Genomic DNA, 25,986 nt, shown 5'->3' on the forward strand with positions numbered 1-25,986 from the left:
TGTGAATCACCTGTAAAAAAGGCAAGGTGGAAACATCAGAGAAATTACCTCTTTACAAGAATCTATTGATCACTTTAAATCAAAGAAGTATGTTTGACATAAGATTACCTGCCAGTTTGAACATTAGGTACACTATGTTATAGCCTGGGGCAGTTGTAAGTCTGACAAAGGGATTGTAAATAAAGCATGCAGCTGCGAGCGCCTCTGGCTTGGGATCAACTCCGGCTCAAGTCCAAGGCATAGGTAAACTTAAAATAATTTACCCCTTTTTAACCAGCATATAATGAATTAGAGTAGACTCTTAGGAGAACTGTGGGACATAAATCTCTTAGTCAGTTTGAAGTGGCAAACTTCGTAGAAAATTCACATCATACATAGTTGATAAAAGGTCTTTTTTGTATATGTGCCACAAGTTTACTCAAGTAGTCTTGAAGTCAGTCTATTGGTACAGGTAGGTTCTTCAAACAAGAAACTTCCTGAAACATACCTATATCCATAATCGTTTGTATATAGTCTGATTGCTCAAAGTCCTTTTAACTTAATGACCGTTAACCTCTCAATTTCACTGTCTGAAAATTCTCCTTATTTAAAAAGTTTTGGCATAAGTTTTTTTTTTTTTCATAAGAAATATGTATACTGTGGAAGGTGAAAAGGCATATAAAATGAAACATTGCACTTTACTTATGCAACTACATTAACAATGCTAAAAACATATCACTATGAAAATATTGATTGTTTTTACTTGATTACATTTTCTTATTGGTCAAGAGCAGGGAAAGCTAAAGTGCCTTTATATATTTTTAACCTTGAAGGGTTTTTAAAAAAAGTTTGAAATTGAACTTGTTGTAATCTTTATTGGATTTTTCCCCATACTTGAACATGTGTTGAAATTATTAAACATTTTACTCATTTGTTCAGAGAGATTTCAATGTATTTGAAATTTAATAAAGATGAGCTCTAGATGATGCATTCTTCCTTGTTAAATATTTAGCTGTTTGCGTTAGCTCTGTGGTTTCCTGAGGCACAAATTTAAACTGTTAATATATAGCAGGTTTAAGCTATAAAAATAGTAGATGCTGTAATTTCTTCTGGGGCAAAACTGGTCATTTTGAATACTTGCAAGTAAACAAAGCAAACATGTATGCACATATTTATTAAAATATAAGCACTCAGTTGCTCAAAATCTATAAATAAGAAACTGAGAATCAGATATTCTTAGATCTAATTTATAAGGGAGACATCATTCAACTTCAAAGATGACTGATAAATGCAGAATATTTATATAGAGTTTCTTCTTTATGAGGTTGGCTGTAAAAGATACCTCTGATGTAAGACTGTAATACCTTGGTTTCCAACTTTATTGAAGCTTAATATAAACACCATTTTTTAGACATAAAATGAGAATCATTAAAAGGGAAGATGCTTTTCTTGAAAAAATATGACCTTCTCCATTTCTATTTATATTGATCTGGAGATACTAAAAGTATTTCTTTTTTTTTTTCTTCATTTGAACTGCAAGATTGAAATTACTGATTTTCATAAAATATCATGATCTTTAATGCAATGAATTATATATCCAGTTATATTTAAGAATACCTCTAAAAAGACACTATTTAGCAATGTATATAAATATATACCCAAACATGTGATTAAAAATAAAATTAAAAAACCTGAAAACATTTAAAATTGATAATGTTTTTGAGGAAATTTGAAAAGAAAAAAACAGATAAATACTTTATAAACGGGAAATACGCAAATAAAATATACAGATATATATCTCTAGGAATACGGTCAACAAAGAACAAAGGAAAAATGTCTTTGTCTTTAAATCACTTATTTTTTGAGAGCTTGAAGCATACTGCCTAAGTTTGCTTTGGTCTAATGAAAGACTGCCATCTATTGGATGACCTTGAAAAAGTGTTTAAATTTCATAAGTATTATACATGAAAATAAATCAGTGGAGAGCCATCGTTTTGGCATAATTTATAACGTATCAGTCTTTGTCTATATGAACATATATACATATACCCGAGGCCTATGCTAAAGAAAGAACAAGAAAAGTATACATTAATGTTCTTTTATAATACACTTATGTAGCAGCAGAAGTCTCAAAAATAAGCTCAGGGAATTGTTGTCTGATTAAAACATCTAATTTTTGAATTCAAATGTTTTATAAACTCGAGATTACTGACACGCATCTTGTATCTCTTCATACATACGTTTGTTTACTTGTGTTTTAAATAAAGGAATCTGAACATTTGAATGCATGAGCTTGTATTTGGACAAGAAGGATCTGTTTAAATCTTCCTCAAAGTTGCATTGCATAAAATTTAAACCAAAAACAAAAGAAAAAAAAAAAACACATTAGCTTAGTTTTTTAAAAGGCAATGTTCTTGTTTTATCTTTCAGCCCAAGAACTTGCCAGTCAAGATGAAAAACTTCTTCTAATGGAATCCAGCTTGAAAGCTACTCAAGAGCAGCTAACTGAGCAAATAGCAGAAACAGTTCGCCAAGAACAGAACAGTAGAAAACCCAAGGCAGAGCTGAAGACAGTGACAGAAGGGATTATTGCTTCTGAAGAAGAAAAAAATGATTACAAGTGAGTTGTTTTTTAGTATTTCAAAAAGTTTTACTTTACAAACTGAAATCAAGTCAGTCCTTTTGACTTTAGCTGCTAAATATTTAATTCTCTCTGTCTTGCAAAAGGTTATGTGTAAATATACTAGCTTGTTCAATAAATTGTTCGTTCCAAAATAGATAAACTTTAAATTTCCAAAATCTCTTAAATGAAACGGCACATATTGAAAACGATAACTGTCCTATTCCAGATTCTGAGTAATGACGTGGCAGTCAACTTTCTTGTTAACTATCAAGAAATGTTCAAGGTAGGATTCAAGGCAAAGAATACACTGTGTTTCTGTAGCACCTATCTGCCAATGGCATTCTCATCTTTCTCCTTTTGGAGTCCAAAGGTTACATATGGCTCTTGTTGCCTTTCTTTTTGTTAAAGTAGCAGCTCTAAGCAAGACAGTATTAAATTGAGAGACATTTAGAGTAGAAAATGTTTGGTCAGACCATTGAGGCATGTAAGGAACTATGATGAAAAGTAATAAAGATCTATGTTGTTTTGAAACATTCATGAAAATTGTTCTTAGTGAAACACCTAGTATTTAATTTCTGTTTTTATCATTTAAATCTTTATGTAATTATTATATCTCTGCAATGTTCTCAGATTTTGTCATCTACTATTCAAATAAACGTTAGTTTCTTTTTTTGAGTGTTCTGGTAATTAAGTATTCTATCTTCTCTGCCTTTTGCTTCATTTTCTTAATCTGTTTTTAAAAATAATTGTGAAAGTAGCATAGCCCAGATGAATCTCTCTCTGTCCCTCTCTCTGTCTCTATTTGTCAAGAATTACACTTTACTCACTGAACTTTGGTTAAATTGAGTAATTGCAGTTAGATAAAGCATACACATCTAATGTTTTTTATTCCCTCATCACTCATACCTTTGAACACAGTCCTGAGGCCAAAACTAAAAATGTGCATTTGATATTAACCGATCTTTGGAAGTCAAAGTCTAAACTTATACTACTTACTGCTTATCTTGATATATCTATCAAGAGGATTTCAAAATCTTACATATGATAAACATTAAAATTCTTTTTTGATTTATAGTTTATAAAGCATATTAAAACGTAAAAGTAAAATTTTTGAAATTTATTCATGAGCAATTTATTTCTGTTTTAATCCAATGATTTAATATGACAAAACCCTAAAAATAATTATAAAATCTAGGATGACATTTTATGTGTTTCTAAATAAAATTAAACACTATGATAAATGCTGTTTGCCATTAATGTAACTTTAGTCAGATGCCAGAACACAGACAACAAAAAAGCCACATTTAACAAATATTAAAGGGTAGAAATTGGTACCAAGGATTAAAAGCATATTGGGCAAAGTTTCTTTGGGAATGGCTACAGTAATGTATTATTGTTATAAATATTATGGTCTTTTAAAAAGCAAACTTATATTAGGGCAATAATATGCTTAAGATATATTTAGAGAATATGAAATATATAACAATGGTTGTGAACACATATAAAACTAATGACAGTTTTTGATGTTCTTATTGTTATTAAAATAATGTCAACATTTTTTCTACAGTTAAACATTACTATAAAGGCACGTTATTCTGACCCACAAAAAAATGTCATTTTTGATCTGAAAACTGGCATGCAAAGATCTGCTTTCAATCTTGAATTTTATAAGTAAATACACCAGACACTGATTCATTCAGTTAAATTACAATAAAAATCAAACTTAAGTTCTATATGCTTGATCTATATTTATCTATTTTATTTTACAACACAGCCTGATCATGAAATTAAGTATGATATTTCACTCTTAATGTGAAACTGCTGTCAAGGTATACAAATATCATCTCAGAGAGTATTTAAAATTGTAACAGTATTTTTTTGAAGTCTATTTGAAATGCTTTTTAGCAATTAAATATTTTAAAAGTCATAAATCAGAAATATTATTGACATAAGAAATGTTAAATTTTAAAGATACTGATAAATATCATAATCAAAGCAGTAATGGTTTCTTAGGAGAAACAGGTTTATCTTTCTTTTCAAATATAGCCTCAACGTACATTGTCATAGGATGTGCCTACATGCTAGATACACGTGTCTATATATTTTCTATGATATGTGAAAAAATATACTATTGTTTAAATGTCAAATAAAAATCAAAGCCTTTTTGGCCTAGCAAACAAAAAATTCTGTTTATTTATTTTGATTTTTTTCCCACTCAATTGACAGGTGGCATGAATTGATCAAATTTACCAATTGATCCGGTTTGGGGCAGTGCCAGACACCATAGTGCTCCCCAGTCAGAAGAAAGAAAGGCCATGTTAGGTGTCATAAGTCATAAGGCATGCAAGCATTATAGTTAGTTCCCTTAACCAGTTATCCCTTTATTTGGAAAAGTCTTTGGATTTTGACTAGAAGATTCAGGAACAAAATGTATGGAGCATAAATTTAAGGTCTTGAGTAGTTTCTAGAATTTGCAATCACAGTAGAATATTCCTGCAAAGAGCAGAGAATCTCACTAGAAAAAAGAATCTGAAACTTTTATTAAGATGAAGAGAAACTCATTTCTGAAATTATGATTTTATTTTACAAAAATAGAAAAAATGGAACACCTCAAACATGATTTTAAAATGCATTGGAATAAGTCATGAAAACAATAACTTGAATGTGTATTCTAAGGGATCTGCTACAATTTGAAATATTTGTCAATCAGGGTCCCGTACATTTCTCTCTCTAATAGTGATAATGTATCCAAGTGACTTTTTGATAAGTATTTAACTCAAAATTATTTTTCATTCATTTATTTTGGGATAATCATTCAGAATTAACCAGTTTCCTATATCACCAAAATCTATTACTAGGTTAAGTCATTTCTTAACTAAATATGAAACAGTTAAAAAAGAAGCATACAAAAAAATTGGCAAACAAAAGGAAGATTTTTTAACATTAAAAGGTGACCTGTAAGTTACTGGTTCCATAAAGCTGAAGTTTTAAAAAACACCTAGGATTTAGATTTTATTTTTCCCCTCCTCTTTTTGAACTAAATGAAGAGAACACACACCTTATACACAGTATAAGCCTGTTACACTTGAAAGATTTGTTCTGAACGTCCAGTGGGAACCTGGAAATCGTAATAATTTGTAGTATCGATTGAGTGAAGCTATGCAGCTGGGGCCTCCGGTGAATAGACAGGAATAGACATTTTATTGATTAACTTTTACAGTCATATTTTCAAGACTCCACTGTAACATAATTTTCACTTCCCAGCTTTGTGTTGCTGCATCATGAAACTTGGATTCTTCTCTCTTAACATTTACCCACTTGAGGAAAAAAGTATGAAAGTATGGATATGTCTTGCCAAGGTTGTGATCTACAGATTTGCAAAACTTTCTGGAAAATGATTTCTCTCAAGTGTTATTCTACCACAAACAGTAGAAAGGAACAAAACTGGTTGTAACAGTTTATGGAAATATCATTATGGCAACTATTTGGTAATTAAACTTCTTATTTATCTTCCTCATTCTCTTTGTGCTTAGGAATCTTAATTTTCCTACCCTAACTTCATACATGTAACTCTTAAGATGAATTATCTTGTGAGGGCTTTGTTTTTATTCACTTATAATTTACATCTTATTTAATGTGAGCAGCAGAAGATATTGTAATAATAGGCTATAATTTAGTCTGAAATGAAAGCTGTTAAATATTAAATCATTTTGGCCAATAATTTCAAAGTCTGAAAATGTGAATATATACCTATTGGATATATTTGATATTTCTCTAGTCCTGTGAAAGTTTTTTAAATTATTTAAGCAAAACATATATTTGCACAGGTGAAAATATTGCACATTTTCTGTATATAATCATATGTTTATTTACCTCAAGTTCTTTACTGCTTGCATTTTTGGTCGCTGGAAAAAATTGCAGATTTTATACTGTCATTTACATATGTAGAAAGTATTTCACTGTAATTTTATGTAAGAGTTGATGACAGAGATATTTAGACATTAGATTGGCTTTGGAAATGGGATTAAAAAAAGATGACATCAATTCCTTTTTTTTAACTCCCATCTGCATTTCTTTTATTTATGACTTTGAAAAATCTAATGTTAGAATAAATTGATCCAAAGATAAAATTCAGGAGCTTCATGTGACTACACCCAGAGGCACGAAATATAATTAAATTAGACCAAAAATTTAGCACAAGTTTTAATAGTTATGCAATATAGTTCATATTCTTTAATGTTTATGTCTTACATAGTTAATTTTAGGAATCTTATCTATATTCAAAATCATTAATAATTAATATGGAATTTATAAAATTCATAGATTGAGTTAAGAAGTATTCAAAGCATTTTAAGGTTTTAATTTACTTCTCTTTTAATCCAAAAAAATGAGTAAAGCATCCCATCTTAGTAGTGAGAATGTGAAACTGAAAAATTTTTCTCGTTACACTGAATATTATTTTTTTTGATATTCAACAATCTTATAACTTGTTTCCCATTGACTTTCAAAGGTACAAATATTGAGAATTTCCTTTGATTTTTCTTCCAGGGAGTGTTAATATTTTCTGTGAAAAGTCTTATAAACACTTTTATGTGCAAAATATGCATACAGACAGTGCTTGTTGAAGTTCCACAGTTATCACAATTAATATAGCACATTAATGTATTTCAAGATTTTTCAGTTATTCACATATATATGTAATTATATTTTTTCTTCTAATGGAATAGATATTTTATTTATAATGCAAAGGTATTTGAATAAAATATCTAGGAATTAATTCTTTCCTGCTTCACATTAAAAGAATGAATAAAATAATGTATAAAGAATACAGGTTATTTTTATAATGTGTGTGGGTCTTGGAAGATGCTTAACCTCTGTAATCAAGTACAGGTTTTAAAATTATTTACCAAAATGAGTTCAATTAAGACGGATCTAGTAATAAACATAAAATACAAAAAGTCTGAATTGAGATTGATTTCAGCATAATCCTGTAGAGGAATCCCCACTTATTGATCAATTTTAAAGCCCATGCATAGCACTTAGAAAGATAAAGTAAGCAAGGTCAGATAATCAAAGCATTTAAATAGTAAAAACAACAACTGCCACTGTAGACTGCTAAAATAAATCCATAATACAAATTGCTTTAGCAAAAAGTGGATGAGCAGCTGATCTTCCTATTGAACTCTGATACTGTTCAGTGACCACACTGGGAAAAGGATAGGGAGAAATGCCTTAAAGATCAATATTGAGTGAGATGTAGCAGGGATTCATTTTGAACATGAAAGCATTACAGGTGTGAGAGTATAGACATCTTCAGATGTCATCAAGTGGAGATAGTTTAATACAGTTAAAAAATGCCATCTATGCCCGATATTGCCAAACCACACTCACAAAAAAGCTCTCTTAACAGTTTCAAGAAATTGAATGGGGTTTAAAACAGCTCTCGACTTAAAAGTATAGTAAGTTGGCTTTATATGAAAATAGTGGTACAACTACTTACCAAAGACAATTAATATTTCTCTATAAATATAGTCTACATAAACTAATACATATTTGGGATATCAAATAATTATGTGATAGTGGTCTCCAGTCTTGTACAGAGGTATATAAATTAATCATAGAATAGGGGATGGAAGAAATATTTTTGGAATTTTGTGGAAATGGAGTACTCTTGTTGTGAGTTCCTGTTTGAAACTTGTTGCAAATTGAGGAGTCTTATTTTTCATGAGTATTTGAATTCTATTGGCAAATTGTATTCTTGACTCTCGTGAACAACAGGAGTTTCCAGTATATAGATCTATTATCAGCAGAATTAGGTTTAACACACTTAACTACTTTTCTTATAAGATTTGAGTTTAACTTCTACTTAATGAGACATCTTCATGGCTATAATGAAGTTTCATGGGAAACTGAATATGCATTAGCATAAGTACATGAAATTTTATTGCATTTTGAAATAAAGTGGTTCTTCAGTCAAAATGGACAAAAATGCCATTGAATTACTCCTTACCTTTTCTCAGGTTCCCATAGGTGTCATCCTTACGTCATTATCTGTTTTCATAGCTTCTAAATTCATCTCATGCTCGTTACATGAATAGTATTATGTCTTGATAGGGTAAGGACACCAATACGATTTTCCACAGAGGTATTTCTGGTGGAATATAATCACAGTCTCCTAATAATCTGAATATAGTAATTAGAGCCTTATAATATTATTTATTGAGAGATTTTACTTCATTTGCAAAAATATTTCAATATTGAACCTCTCAGTTAAATGATATAAAACATTGAATTAATTTATTTTCTTCTGGAATAGAGAAGAAAGAATTTAAGTGATGACTGGTTACATGTAAGACAGAATTTCCATATCAAAATGATTAACATATACACATTACTGTATATAAAATAGATAATCAACAAGGACCTACTGCATAACACAGGGAACTCTACTCAATATTCTGTAATAACCTACATGGGAAAGGAATCTGAAAAAGAAAGGACATATATATATGTGTCACTGAATCACTTTGTTGTACACCTGAAACTAATACAACATTGTAAATCAACTATATTCCGATATAAAATAAAAATTAAATTTAAAATAATTTAAAAAACTAAAAAAATCTACAATGAGCAAGAAGTACAAATAAATGCTATGATCATATGTGGAAAACAAACAAACAAAAAAATGAAATATAAAAATCAGGCTGAGGCTTAAAAGTTGAATAACTTAGGCTTAGTTTTTTTCCATTCCTTTCTTACCATAATGAATAACTATTTACAACTATTGTAGTCTCCATGTTTGCTGTATGAATTGCTGATAGCAGCAATTTTAATGGTAAAATTGTGGAACAATATTCATAGTTGTCAGAAAAAGGTCATTCTATTTGCATTCATTAGAAAACCGGAGGACTGCAGTGTGTGTTTCCTTTGGGATGTTGCAGCTATTGATTTATATACAGCTGTAGGAAAAATTAATTAGGATTATATTTCACTTATTACTGCAGCCTGTGTGATAAGAAAGAAAACCATTTTTGGTTAGAAAGTTGAACAGAAAAACCTAACTGGAATCATTGTTTCTTAAATCACAACTACTTTATCATATAATTTTTCTCTTATAATGTGGTTAAAGGCTTAGTATATTTATGGAAATTTAATTAGCACTTTGAAAAATGAGTGTTTTAGTATATATCCTATAATAATAATGATAATTCAAATTAAGCCAAAGAGACATTTTTCCCTTGTTAATTGAACCTTTACTTTCTCTAAGCAAAATCCATGTGTATTTGTCTACTGTGAGTCTGCAGGTATTGGGAAGCTGTTGTCAAAAGAAGATTTAAATAAAAAACCAAACAGGGACCAAGATCAGGTGAATTCTCAAGGTGAAAAAACAGATTCCAGGAATGAGAGTTTCTGAAGCATAACAACATGAGAGAGAAGCCCTCTTCAGTTTTACATTTTCAATCTAAAATATGCTTATAATTAGGTTCTTCTGTGAATTTAATACTTCAAATAAACTAGAATATGTTACATTGATAACGTCCTGTTAGTTTGATAATATCAGATTGCCAATAGGTTTAAAAATATATTTGTCTCCTTTCTATGAATACTATGAATACTCCAAGTGGAAAAATATTGAATTCAGCTCTCCACATCATTTATATGTGACACATGTTTGAGATTAATCAAAGTGTAGTCACTTCTAATTAACAGCAGAGAATAATTTCGAAAAGGGCAGAACCAGATGACAAAAGATAGTTTGTGTGTGTTCAAGACATACTTTATGAATGGAAACACATGCTTATTATGACATTTCTAACTTGAAATTTTTATTAAGTCAGCTATCATCTTTTAGACATGTCGCATTTTAAGAGAAACCCACTGCCTGGCCTCTGGTGGACACTTAGACATAGACTCAGCATTTAGGGGAAAGCCAAATCAAAGAGAGGTAATTTGATGCCCCTATAAAATCTAAAACTAAAGTACAGTATCAAAATCCATTCGTATTATTGGAAGTTCTAGGTTTTACTAAAGGAGCAGAGGCCTACAGCAAACCTGAGTACAAATACAGGCTTCTTCTCTACATTTTATAGATTAAATATTGTCTAAAATTAATGGCTAGGACTGAAAATATATTACCTCCCTCTCCAAAACTTTTAATATAATTTTTCTTAGCTATTACCATAAGAATCTATTCCTTAATGTACCTAGTAAAATGTAAACTGAGTAAACATTTTGTGCTTTACTTTTTCCCTTTAAATATTTGGGGCCCTTTAAGAAAAAGCAGTTTTTATCTTGAGTAATATGGCACTTTGCCTTTCCAGGGTGATAAGCAATATTTTCCACCATGGCACATTTTGTATCCTGTTGCAAAAATTATATGAGGTAATTATACTGAGATTCATTGCAAGTCCTTGGCTTTTGTAGTGAATCTAACATTTCCAGTTTGTTTTCAGGGTAATGCTGTGTTAGATTAATAATGAAGTAGCGAACCAAGAATTTTATAAAATCACAGAGGTCTAGGGCAAAAATTTTGAACTACTTTCTTAACTAAAACAAAATTACCAGAACTGTATTTCTTAGGAAAATTTATCGATCAAGTTATATGTTGGTCCACAATTTATTGAAAAGCTAATGTTTTAAAGGCATTGTTTCTTTAGGTTGTGAGGGACACAAAAAATAGCTAAGGTAGGGTTATTTACCATGAAGTGCTCATAAGCTAATTGGGGGAAAATTCATGAAAACAGACATTCACAAAACTAGGTAATGTGTGATTTGTCTATTAAATTGAAAGGAAAAATATCATAGTATTGAAATAACTACCTCAGAACGGGTAATTAAAGGGGCACTAACTGGTAACTATCTTTTCAAAATGTGTAAGTATTTGACGGGGTGCTTTACATGGGCAAAACGACTGAGAAGCAAAAACACAATGAGAAAGCATATTTTTGGTCTAGAAAATTGTAAATGATTTATTTTGCAGAGAACATTTGGATGTGCAGAAAGGCAAGTGGAAAGCACATTGTGGGTACTCCCTATGCCAGTTTGGGGAATTTACAATTTTCTTAGAAGTAATGGGGAGTTTATGAAGAGTTATGAATAGTCAAGGGCATATGATCACACTAATGTCTGAATCTCTCACCCACTTCTCTTAACATTTCACCTGGCTAATTCTTACTCATCCTTAAACACTGGTGTGTTAGGCCACCTCCTGCCTGTGGCTGCCTCCTCACTCGTTCCAGATGGAATTATGTTACATACTCCATGCCTCCATGGCACCCAATGCCTATGCTACTATAGTGAGCATCTCACCTTATTTTACCCTTTGTTGTAATAGTAAAGGCTCATTTTCCCCACTGGATAGCTCTGTGTTCATTACTATCATCCTGGACTACTGTAGGCACTGCCACCTTTTAACAAATTTTGGTTAAATTAGTAGTGGATTGAGGAATGGACTTAGCTATGTGCCTGGTGCAATATATCATCCATCACCTAATGAAACATGCCGAATAGCTGGACTGACTTCTACATATATTGAAAATATCAAAGGAAAACTTGATTTTTATCAAAGTGTTGTACCAATCTTTAACCCCTGGGTTATGTGTGGTCAAGGCTGAGAGAAATGGGTTTGGAAAATGGAAGCTTTATTGGCGTAGATGGAGGTTGAAGGAGATGCTAGTTTGCAAAAAATATAATAAGTAAGTGTGTAGTAAGCAAGAGGTACCCACATTATTGCTTTAAATATTTGGTGACACTATGATCTGTATATACGTGTCCCCGCAAATTCGTATGTTGAAATACTAACCCCCGAAGTGATGGTATTAATAAGTGGGGGATTTGGGTGATTATGTCATGGGGGTAGAGCCTACATAAATAGAATTTGTGCCCTTATAAAAGAGGCCTGAGAAAGCCCCCTTACCCCTTCTATCCTGTGAGGACACAGAAAAAAGTCAGTTGTGTATGAAGCAAGAAGCAGGCTTTCACTAGACATGAAATCTGCCAGTGCCTTCATCTTTGATTTCCTAGCTTCTAGAACTCTGAGAAATAAATTTCTGCCCTTTATAAACCACCAAGTGGTTGGTGTTTTGTTACAGTAGCCTGAACACACTAAGACAGTTGGGGAGAAAGAAAGGAAAAGAGAAAGTAAAGTAACTGATTAAAAGGAGTGAGGAAGGACTAAGTCCTCATGCAATATAGACTTGAACTTGACAATAGACAAAAGATAAGGAGAAAGTGGACAAGGAGGATATAAGATTGAAAGTGGGTCACTGATATGGCAAAGAATCAGAAGATACAGCAGATGTTTATGAAGTGTAAAGATAGACACTTACAGGGGTGTCCTTTACATCTGAGAAAAGATATGGGTGGATGATGTGTACAAATGTCAGGAAAATTCAAGAACATGTCAGGAAAATTAGAATAGTTTTTGAAATAAAATCATCTGACAGAGTGAGTATAGCAGGGGTTTAGAGGACTGTGAACAGGACTGTCAAGAAGGAGTAAAATCATTGACCATTGAGTGGAAAATGTGAAGACAGCATATACTAATGTGTGCATAAGGAAAATTAGACTCACAAGATACTGAGAGTGTAAGGGGCAAGGATTACTGGGTTAAAGTGAATTTGAAAGTACAAGTTAGTTCATTCACCAACTGCTTCCCTTAGGTCCTGCTTTGCACCTGACACTGATCCTAAGTATAAACAGTGAACAAAGCAACTAAATTCCTGCCCTCAAAGAGGTTATATTCTAGTGGGGAGTCAGATAAAAAAAAGAAAACAAAATGTTTGACAAAATTATACAGTATAAATTGTATCTTTCATAGATTTTGTAATTTTCTCTTTTTTTGGTCTTTCTTTTTAAAAAAAAACTTTTACTGAAATATAGTTGTGTTAGTTTCAGGTGTACAGCAAAGTGATTCAGATATATATATATATATATATATATATATATATATATATATATATATATATATGCTTTTTTAGATTATTTTCCATTATAGGTTATTACACAGTATTGAGTATAGTTTCCTGTGCTATACAGTAAGTCCTTGTTGCATAATTTTCTTATATTAAAAAAAGATTTTGTTATTATAGATGCAAAAGTACTTGAATGGCATAGCTTCCTCCAGTTCTGGGAATATTTTTTTCCTCAGGAATCCAGTCCTTTGGGTTTTATGATTTACCTTCCTTCTGAAGACTAGAAAATGGAACATTTTAATGCTTATTTATAATAAAAGCCATGAAAACTTTATGACAATGACTGACAAAGTATTACAGTACATACCCAAATCACATTTTCACATTTATTTAGAGACATCTTGTATTTTTTTTCTCTTCTTTTAATTTTGATGCAATTCTAAAATCTGCCTCAGTTTTTTCTTCTTTTGGCTCTTCTCTTTACTGTCGATCTCATGGCTTCACCTACAGAGATGAATCCAAAGTGTTAGAGCTCTGGGCTATCACACAGAAGTATCAAGGATCCCCTCATTCCCATGCTTTTTCTGATCCTGGTAAAGTTAATTTAATTTTCATGTTAAAATTATTCTATTATTTATCATTGTTGGCACTGAATCTCTCTACTTTCCTTGAGGCCTGAGCCATCTTCCTCATAGTCTGTTCATAAAAGACTTAACCAAAGATAGATTCAAACTAGTGGTGACTGCTCTGTATCTGGATTATTCTTGATTTGAATTAAGACAACAGATAAACCAGGCCTAACTAGACATCTCAAGGGAGCTCAGAAGAATCCACTCAGAAACCAATTAATTTAATATTTTAAATAAAAATTGTCAACAAATAAAACAGTGATAAATATAGACCTTAAGAAGGGTTTGGATTTTCCTACCAGAGTCAACAGAAAATGTTTCTATGACATCATGCCTAACCTACCCATCTAATTGAAGCCATACTTTAAGTTGCTAATGTACCTATTGCTGACAGGAAGAAATGTGTTTTTGTTTGTTTGTTCTGTGTTTGCTTTTTTTCCCCCTCTCTCTAGAGACTGATATATACTTTTTTATGACTCTAGAAACTTTCCTAATTTCATTCGATAACTCTCTTAATTGAAGACTATCTGATTCCCTCCCAAGCCAAGTGGGAAGCCTTATAACCCTGTAACTCTTAAAATATATTTTTTAAAAAATTTTTATTGGAGTATAGTAACATTACAATATTATGTTAGTGTCTACTGTACAGCAAAGTGAATCAGCTGTACATATACATATATCTCCTCTTTTTTAGATTACATTCCCATTTAAGTTACCAAAAAGCACTGAGTAGAGTTCCCTGAGCTATACAGTAGGTTCTCATTAGTTATCTATTTTATACATAGTATAAATAGTGTATATATGTCAATCCCAATCTCCCAGTTCATCCCACCCCCCACATTCCCACTTGGTATCCATACGTTTGTTCTCTATGCCTGTGTCTGTATTTCTGCTTTGTAAATAAGATCATCTATACCATTTTTTTTCAGATTCCACATATATGCATTAATATACAATATATTTTTTTCTCTTTCTGACTCACTTCACTCTGTATGACAGTCTCTAGGTCCATCCAGGTCTCTACAAATGACCCAATTTCGTTCCTCTTTATGGCTGAGTAATATTCCACTGTATATATGTACCACATCTTCTTTATCCATTCATCTGTTGATGGACATTTAGGTTGCTTCCATGTCCTGGCTACTGTAAATAGTACTGCAATGAACACTGGAGTGCATGTGTTTTTTGAATTATGGTTTCCTCTGGGTATATGTCCAGTAGTGGGATTGCTGGTTCATATGGTAGTTCTATTTTTAGTTTTTTAAAGACCTCCATACTTTTCTCCACAATGGCTGTATCAAGTTACATTCCCACCAACAACATTTCAAATGTAAGTGAATGTCAAATTGATATGTAACTGAAGACCTTCATCCAGAGCATCAGAAATGACTTCTTTCTACAAAATCGAGGATGGAATCTACAAGAATGAGTGAGCAAAATGTCCACTGTTACTACCATGTAAACTTGAAAAGGTGAAATGTAATGAGGAGAAATTCTTGTGCTGTCCAACAGCAAATCTTAGTGTGGAAAGAAGAAATACAACAACTCTTGGATAATCAAGTACCCACAATTATTAGGTGAAGCTATATTTAATCTAAGCCTGAACTAAGGTAAAATTATTCAAAAGGTTAAGAGAGAATTGAAAACAGCATGGTAATTACAGAGAATACTTGACATTTATTTCATTGAGTATGTGCTGTGTACTGATTGTTTGACTTTCATTGTTTCATTTAGTCCTAACATCAACTGATTAAAATTAATATTATTGCTATCACTTTCAGATAAGGAAACTGAGGACTGTAGAGATTAAAGAATTTGCCGGTATATCCATACGTTTTATTTAACTTCCTGTGAAATTAAACCTAGCATTCACATTTTCGACCATTAAATAAGCTATATAAGTTTAAGAATACAAGTATGATGGACACTGCAGAAATTCAAAGGATCATAAGAGACTACTACAAGAAACTATATGCCAATAAAATGGACAACCTGGAAAAAATGGACAAATTCTTAGAAATGCACAACCTTCGAAGACTGACCCAGGAAGAAATAGAAAATATGAACAGACAAATCACAAGCACTGAAATTGAAACTCTGATTAAAAATCTTTCAACAAACAAAATCCCAGGACCAGTTGGCTACACAGGTGAATTCTATCAAACATTTAGAGAAGAGCTAACATCTATCCTTCTCAAACTCTTCCAAAATATAGCAGAGGGAGGAATACTCCCAAACTCATTCTACGAGGTCACCATTACCCTGATACCAAAACCAGACAAAGATGTCACAAAAAAACTACAGACCAATATCACTGATAAACATAGATGCAAAAATCCTCAAAAAAATACTAGCAAACAGGATCCAATAGCATATTAAAAGGATCATACACCATGATCAAGTGGGGTTTCTCACAGGAATGTAAGGATTCTTCTACATATGGAAATCAATCAATGTGATACACCATATTAACAAATTGAAGGAGAAAAAACATATGATCATCTCAATAGATGCAGAGAAAGCTTTTGACAAAATTCAACACCCATATATGATAGAAATCCTCCAGAAAGTAGGCATAGAGGGAATTTTTCTCAACATAATAAAGACCATATATGACAAACCCACAGCCAGCATCACCCTCAATGGTGAAAAACTGAAACCATTTCCACTAAGATCAGGAACAAGACAAGGTTGCCCACTCTCACCACTCTTATTCAACATTGTTTGGTAGTTTTAGTCACAGCAATCAGAGAAGAAAAAGAAATAAAAGGAATGCATATCGGAAAAGAAGAAGTAAATCTGCCACTGCTTGCAGATGACATGATACTATACATAGAGAATCCTAAAGATGCTACGAGAAAACTACTAGAGCTAATCAATGAATTTGGTAAAGTAGCAGGATACAAAATTAATGCACAGAAATCTCTGGCATTCCTATACTCTAATGATGAAAAATCTGAAAGTGAAATTAATAAAACACTGCCATTTACCATTGCAACAAAAAAGAATAAAATACCTAGGAATAAACCTACCTAAGGAGACAAAAGACCTGTATGCAGAAAATTGTAAGACACTGATGGAATAAATTAAAGATGATACAAATAGATGGAGAGATATACCAGGTTCTTGCATTGGAAGAATCAACATTGTGAAAATGACTCTACTACCCAAAGCAATGTATAGATTCAATACAATCCCTATCAAACTACCACAGGCATTTTTCACAGAAATATTACAAAAAATTTCACAATTTGTATGGAAACACAAAAGACCCTGAATAGCCAAAGCAACCTTGAGAAAGAAAAACAGAGCTGGAGGAATCAGGCTCCTGGACTTCAGACTATACTACAAAGCTACAGTAATCAAGACAGTATGGTACTGGCACAAAAACAGAAATATAGATCAATGGAACAGGATAGAAAGCCCAGAGATAAACCCATGCACATATGGTCACCTTATCTTTGATAAAGGAGGCAAGAGTACACAATTCAGAAAAGACAGCCTCTTTAATAAGTTGTGCTGGGAAAACTGGACAGCTACATGTAAAAGAATGAAATTAGAACACTCCCTAACACCATGCACAAAAATAAACTCAAAATGGATCAAAGACCTAAATGTAAGGCCAGACACTATAAAACTCTTAGAGGAAAACGTAGGCAGAACACCCTATGACATAAATCACAGCAAGATCCTTTTTGACCCACCTCCTAAAGAAGTAGAAATGAAAACAAAAATAAACAAATGGGACCTAATGAAACTTCAAAGCTTTTGCACAGCATAGGAAAGCATAAACAAGACCAAAATACAACCCTCAGAATGGGAGAAAATATTTGCAAATGAAGCAACTGACAAAGGATTAATCTCCAAAATTTACAAGGAGCTCATGCAGCTCAATATCAAAGAAACAAACAACACAATCCAAAAATGGGCAGAAGTCCTAAATAGACATTTCTCCAAAGAAGATATACTCATTGCCACAAACAATGAAAGAATGCTCAATCATTAATCTTTAGGAAATTCAAATCAAAACTATAATACAATATCATCTCACACCAGTCAGAATGGCCATCATCAAAAAATCTACAAACAATAAATCCTGGAGAGGGTGTGGAGAAAAGGGAACCCTCATACACTCTTGATGGGAATGTGAATTGATACAGCCATTATGGATAACAGTATGGGGGTTCCTTAAAAAACAATAGAACTACTATATGACCCCAGTAATCCCACTACTGGGCATATACCCTGAGAAAACCATAATTCAAAAAGAGTCATGTACCACAATGTTCATTGCAGCTCTATTTACAATAGTCAGGACATGGAAGCAACCTAAGTGTCCATTGACAGATGAATGGATAAAGAAGATGTGGCACATATATACAATGGAATATTACTCAGCCATAAAAAGGAACAAAATTGAGTTATTTGTAGTGAGGTGGATGGACCTAGAGTCTGTCATACAGAGTGAAGGAAGACAGAAAAAGAAAAACAAATACTGTATGCTAACACACACACATATATATATATATATATATATATATATATATATATATATATATATATATATGGAATCTAAAAAAAAAAAAAAGGTCCTGAAGAAACTAGGGGCAAGACAGGAATAAATACGCAGACCTCCTAGAAAATGGACTTGAGGACATGGGGAGGTGGAAGAGTAAGGTGGCACAAAGTGAGAGAGAGGTAGTGTATATATGGATATATATACACTACCAAATGTAAAATAGATAGCTAGTGGGAAGCAGTCGCATAGGACAAGAAAATCAGCTCGGCACTTTGTGATCAGCCAGATGGGTGGGATGGAGGGAGACGCAAGAGGGAAGAGATCTGGGGATATATGTATATGTATAACTGATTTACTGTGTTATAAAGCAGAAACTAACACACCACTGTAAAGCAATTATACTGCAATAAAAAAGTTAAAAAAGAAAAAGAATACAAATATGCAATGAAGAAAAATGTAGTTGATAGTTGGAGAAGATGTAGAGTACCTATTTACATAGCTGTTTATGGAGTCAGAGAGTTCATTTTTGCCTCTGTGGATTATACCAATAAGCAGACAATATTGCCACAATTATAAATGTGATGAGAAATAAACAGTGGAAAAACTATAAAAATAAACTTTAAACATAAATAGAAAATTATCTTATGTATATTAAAATATTCTAGAAATATAATATTCTAGACAAAAGCCTTAACAACAGATTAACCAGTCTTGGACAATGACTCAGAATATGATACATTTTGAGATGTTTTGAAACATAGTGATGGAGTAGTTCAACTTGCTTGAGATATTTCAAACAATAACTATTATTACAGGCACACACCACATACAGCCACAATAATGTAATTTGAGTCACTATATTAATGTTATTGTAGAAACTCAGGAATATGAGTTTTACCTTGACAGTGGAAATGGAGTTCTATATATACTTAGTAGACACTTAACAGAGCTAAGACTCTATGATACTTCAAGAAAAATTCTGAGTATTCACCTTCCAAAGTATCTCTAATTTTCTTAAGTGATGAAATTATGTTCACAAATATATTTTCAAACTGTAAAATATATATTAATGCATTTGTTTGTTAAGTCCAAAAAGAATTTGGGAAGACTTGAAATTAAAACACTCTTCTTTTTTTTTTTCAATAGAAATAAATGACAACACAACAAAAAATACAAGGCAACAGTACAATGATTATAGGAGGTATCTAGCTATGAAAATCTGTGCATTTGTGCATATGACATGAACAAAGTAATACTTGGCTTAAAATCTAGTATATCTGATGCTGGAATTTTACTTGAGAGAAGATATTCAGAGCAAACCTGGAATACTGAGATGGAAAGGACTCTAAGAAAAAAAGGGAGACTCACCCTGTCCCACCATGCTGGCCATAGCTGCCACTTTTGAGGTTGCAGTGGGAATGCAACCTGTTTGGGGAAAGTTTAGTAATTCCACCGGCAAAAAGAGACTAGAGACAAATTTTAAAAGTCCAGAATAATGGTGTCAAATCATCAACTTTCATTATTTTAGAGAAAACAAGTAGGCAGGGCTTTATTTTCTTGAAGTCCAGATAGAGCTCTGCTACCTTTATGACCTGACAAGGCTGGGTTTTCTTGCTTGTGTAAAAACCTTTTCAGGAAAATTCAAGTTATGCACTTGAATAAATATACACTGCTTTGCTTAGATTTATTTTCCTCCTAACAAATTAATCAGGCTTTCTGGTCTAATGTTTTACTATAAACAACATTTTTTTTTTTTGAGAAACAAAAAGGAATTTGTGAAATACCCCTGTTGGAATGAATGGATTAGTCACTATTTAGGACCCCTCCCCTGCTCTCTGACCTTCAGGATGCTTCATGCTGAATGAGCACATAAACTAGCTTCTATGACAAAGAGAAGACACTTTGGGAGAGCACTATTTTCTATGGACCAGCTTTTATTATTTTCCCTGATGAATCTGTAAGTCTAAATCTATTTTTTTTAAAAAAATTTTTTTGGCGTATAGCATTTAGAATGCTGTGTTAGTTTCAGGTGTACAGCAAAGTGAATCACTTATACATATACATACAGTCACTTTTTTTAAATTCCTTTCCGATATGGATCATTACAGAGTATTGAGTAGAGTTCCCTTTACCTCTGCTTTTAAATTCAATTGTGTACCTAGACAAGCAAAGGTGCCACAGTGCCATGCCCATAGTTAAAGAGAACCTAAACTAGCATTTAAGAAATATACAGTCACAAAAAGAAGAAAGAACAAGGTTAAAAAAATGAAAGAAAGATGCCAACTTGAATTTGTAGTGCATTTTAGCCTTATCTATACACTGGAATTTTAATTTATATTATCTTAGTAGAAAATTAATACATATATCAAGTATTGAGATTTGTAGGACATTCCATCTACTTTTTTAATTATGAAGAAATAAAAATAGAGAAAGTCTGTGACATACCCCCAGTCTAGTGGTGGATCTGAGACTAGAACACTGATTTTCTGACAAACATCAATAATCTTCTAATTAGGAGTTCCATTAAATGAAATCCGAGCTTTATAACAATGTCTTTACCAAAGGACTGTATTGTCTGTATTTCCGGTTCATGTGGCTTAGTTTGAGTCTGAGAGTTGAGGTTCAGTAGATAAGCAGTAAAAATGTGAAGTGCAAAACAATTCTTACCCTTCGGTGAATATTTCAAATATGATATTCTGTGCTTGAGGTTAAAGTAAATTTTTGCTCATGCAAGACATAAGTTCCACTAGGTAAAATGTAGTATATTATTTTCCTTCTTATAATTAATAAGTGGCCTTGAGGTATCAAAATCACTGAGTAGTATGATAAAGCACTTGTTAATGGAGATACATTTATCCAAAGAAATATTTGTTTTTTTTCTTAAATGAAACCTCTTCAGCTAAACTGTATCACACAGTCCTTCTCCACTCCCACCGCCCAACCTACCCCACCCCATCAGCTTTAAAATAATAGATTATATAAATTACACAGTAATGCTCAAAACTGAGCTTGACTGGGCTCAAGAGAAATGTTGCTTTACACTAGAGAAGCTTTTAGAGGTCTAGGCTCAAATGTTCTTAGGTGGATTTGGCTGCTACAGATAAAGGAGCAGAGCCCTCGACTGCTCATAGAGAAAGAAGACAAAAGATGAACACTTACGGTCTTTTCAGTAGTAATACAGGGGTGATTCTTCTAGGATTTATACTGGATATAATTGTAAACAACATGTATGGTTAAATCCACACAAAATTCAGTTTGGTTTATAAAAAATATTTCAAATTAATATATTGAAAGAATTACTTGTATTTCTTTGAAAACAATAGAGACCTCGAATAATAGGGCAGCATCTCATAATGGACAATGGAGTCAGATACACCTGAGCTTGAATCCTTTTAAGATATCACCCCTTTGAACCAATTACTTTACTTCTAAGACTCAGTATTTTCATCTGTAATATGGAGATAATATCTTCTTCATAGGGAGGTTATGAGAAAACAGACAATTTTGTAGAGGGCATGCACTCTGCCTGACACAGTCGTGATTCTCAATTATTGGTAGACATTATCGAACTAGAAATAAAGGTTCTTATTCATCAGGTACAAGATGTTACACGTTTTCTAATAACAAAACTCCACCATTAACCTTTGCATTGGGCCATGAGGGATACAAGATTAAACAGATTAATGTGTTTAGAGGATATTACCCTTATTTATGTGTAAATAATGGATATAAAGTAGTCTCTGGCAACCCCCAAATGAAGATTTTTTGGATGATTTTTCAACCGCACATGGGTTATTACTCCTATCAGCTCAAGAAAACAAAGGCTTTTCCCCAAAGCCTAGCAGCAGCATCATGTTTGCAATACTATTAATCTATTTAGAGAAAAGAAAAATCTGGTTCTCTTAGAATTGTCTAGAAGTATTCCCTTTAAACTTCCAATCTATTCAAATTTAGTATTTTACTAACTATGATAGATATAGTTTTAACATAACCCTTTTAAGAAGAAAGAGATTGATTAATTTGCTGCTGACAAGAGTTCACATTCTTTTTGTTTTTCTCAGAGGATGTATCTGATTCCTATTCTGAACATGGTTCTACTTTTACAATCTAATTGTGCTACCCTACACTGCTCTATTATTTTCTGAGTCTGAGCCTACATTTTAGGCCAATCATAGAAGATTCCAGGAAGAGAAGACTTGGACATTGAAGGCTGCACAGATACATAGTACTGTGTGTGTGTGTGTGTGTGTGTGTGTGTGTGTGTGTGTGTGTGTGTGTGTAACCAGCATAGCTGCTTCATATTTTGTAAGCATGCAGTTCTGTGCTTTAGGCTTGTCCTCACAATTTCTTGAGATAGGTCAGAATTATTGTCTCCATATGATGTGTGATATTTGTCATCTAATAATAAGTGGCTGAATGATTTAAGCACTTTCTTTGGCTTCAAACTTACTTTGCTTCTTTCATTGGGTATTGGGATATATAGTTAGAATATTTTCCAGATGTATAGACAGATATTTTGAAGAATTCAGGTTTCAAATTCAGGCTCTATTAAGTTTAACTACTAAAATATCACTGTGAGTAGTAATTGAATGTGTCCATGAAACACTATAATTAATGAGATGCAAGTTGAAGCAAATATTACATATGTAGAAGCTAAATACAAAGTAAGATCCCCTTTTCTCCAGGTTAACTTCATGGATTAAAGTTTTGTTGCAAAGTCATCTCATTCCCTAGAAAATGGTGGTACCAAATTTAATAATATTCCATCATATTTTGGAATTGGAAAGTTTTGAGAGATTGAACTTTCGGAAGCATCTGTATATTTGAGCTTGTTATACAGGGCTGAAGTATTGATCTTCTGTTTTTTTCTCTCTAGACATCAAATCTTTAATTAGGAACTTACCTGATTACTTCTTCTGCTTAGCATAGAAAAACCTTACTGCAAAGTTTAGTATGAGAGACAAATCCTACCTCACAACAGAACCATCAACCTAAATATTACAGAAGGCAAAATTGTTCAAACTCATGTTGTCAAGTTCTCTCTTCTGAATATTGATCTAATCTATTATACTTCTAGAATCATTGGTAATATACTAAACATGCAAACACTGAACATTTATTCAAATAAGTACCTAACATGTCCTACAAGAATGTTATTGGAAACTTCCATACATCAGAAATATAATCTCAATGTCATCATTTTACAAGTGAACAGAAGCATTCAGAGAGGTGGTTTTAACTTTGTTAAGGTCACATAGCTGATAAGCTGAAGGTTAGAATTTCAAATCTAGGACTTTTAACTTCAAGGCCAAATTTATTCAGTTATACTATATTTGACTCTTAAAATACTATAAGATTTAATAGAATTTTGGAAAAATTGTGTTTTATTCATTAGTCTTGGTCTTCCCTCTGCCCTGTGGGTAAAACCAATGATCCATTTATTTAGTAAGCTCGTCCAAGGGCAGGGACCAGGTCTTCTCTCCCTCTGTATATTCTCAGCAACTAGTACAGTGTTCTTCTGCATGAGTAGGCATCCAATAAGTGTTGACTCAGACAAAGATCATACTTTAAACCAAATATATGCCAAACTCAGATTGTTGTACCCACAGAACATGTCTAATTTTCCCAGAAATAGAAATTCTTATTCAATCTATTACAAGATTTTCTGTTTCTGTTTTATTTTAGTGTGTTAGGTTTATTGTTTTCTTTTTAACTATCACACCAGGAAATTCTTTGACAGAATATATTGGATCTCCCCTAAGAGAAACTGACACTAGCCATGAAAATTTTCCTATGATCACATTACAATATTGTTCTTTCTTTCTTTACAGTTCGAGATTAAATTAAGGAAGTATTAATAAAGCTATAGTAAAGCTTGTAGCAGCATGATGAATAATCAAGAATGTTTATTCTTTGTACTATACTATTCTATATAATGTGGTATCCTTTGTACTGAAGTCTACAAAATTAGAAAGTTAAAACTCACAATAACTTTTACAGAGAAAAATCGAAGCACTACAGTTGACAAGGTAATCTTTACTTTTACAAAATATACTCATGATATAAATCCTCTACAATATTACTTTAGATTAATAGTAATAAATCCCTAAGAAGATTTTAATACAGGTTAGTCTAACATTTACTTGAAAATATCATAGCTTCTGATAATTAGAAAAAAATTCAGTTCATACATGAACTGCTAGGTGCAAATGAATTCCATTTTGTTTGAGCAGCAGTGGAAAATCTTACTGGTGGTATGTGGAGATTGTATTTTTTTTCTATAAATTCAGAGAAATGATATATATTCTTAAAAGTAGCTCATTCACAATATTTTCTTCTCATAGGTGTTACCCATATACTGTTGTATCTGTTTATCTGAAAATATATATGTACACACACATATATATGCATATGCAGAGTTGATGACATCCATCAAAGAAACCATAACACCTTATTCAAATAAAGACTAGAAATATATACACTGGCAACAGGTAGGCTCTTTAAAATAGTATCTCCATGGTTATGTAGTGTCTTTTGTTTATATTTCCTTATATGAACTGTGCACTCTATTTTTAAGAAACCAGTCAGAGTAGTACCATTCACTTAGAACCACAAATATTTCTGAATCTGTTACTTTCCTCATAGGTCACTTTTCATTCATACCATGATTTTGTTCCATAATTTTCAAATATATATATTCATATTTATGTGATATATCCAAATAAAATTATTATGTAAATGTAATTTATTCATTCATTCATTTTGCTTACCCAACAAATATGTATTGTCACTTGCAATGTGCCAGGTACCTCTTAAGACCCTAGAGAGTTATGACAGGAAACCAAACAGACAAAACAATTCCTTTCCTGATGGAACTTAGATCAAACTGAAGAGACAGCACAAAATAAAATGATCAATTTCCACTTCTGATGAGTTTTGCAAGGGAAACATACATTTGCAATAAGAGAGTATGTAAAAATAGTTTAAACATGAAGCATAGAGTCTCTTTAAATTAAAAAAAAAATCAATAATGGTTTGGTTTGCAAGCCAAGAAATGTGTAACTTCCGGTGGTATTTTGTGCACTGCTAGAGCACACATTTTGTTTTTGTGTGGGGATTGTTTGGGGTTTACTGTCTCACATCCTTGACAAATTTTTACATATTAAAAAAACAACCACATAATATCACAGCTTAGAAATTATAAATATGACTTTTCAATCCTTCCTTTTTTGTTCTGTAGAAAAAGAAATGTGAAACTTTTGATTCATACCTATTTTCTTATAGGCTGATCAAATTCATACAAAAAAATAAAAATAATCA

The 25,986-nt window shown here is 32.2% G+C and overlaps 1 long non-coding RNA gene across 2 annotated transcripts in view; it reads left to right on the forward strand.

The window, feature by feature from the left end:
• The first annotated feature begins 2,428 nt into the window (after positions 1-2,428).
• The window catches only part of LOC141276899 (uncharacterized), a 67,830-nt gene continuing 44,272 nt past the window's right edge, over positions 2,429-25,986 (forward strand). For both annotated transcript variants that reach the window (XR_012327224.1, XR_012327223.1), the window contains exon 1: positions 2,429-2,599. This is a non-coding gene — a long non-coding RNA (uncharacterized lncRNA). The remainder of the gene's footprint in view (positions 2,600-25,986) is intronic.

This window comes from Tursiops truncatus, chromosome 17, assembly GCF_011762595.2.
Source record: "Tursiops truncatus isolate mTurTru1 chromosome 17, mTurTru1.mat.Y, whole genome shotgun sequence".
In the NCBI taxonomy this organism is placed as follows: Eukaryota; Metazoa; Chordata; class Mammalia; order Artiodactyla; family Delphinidae; genus Tursiops; species Tursiops truncatus.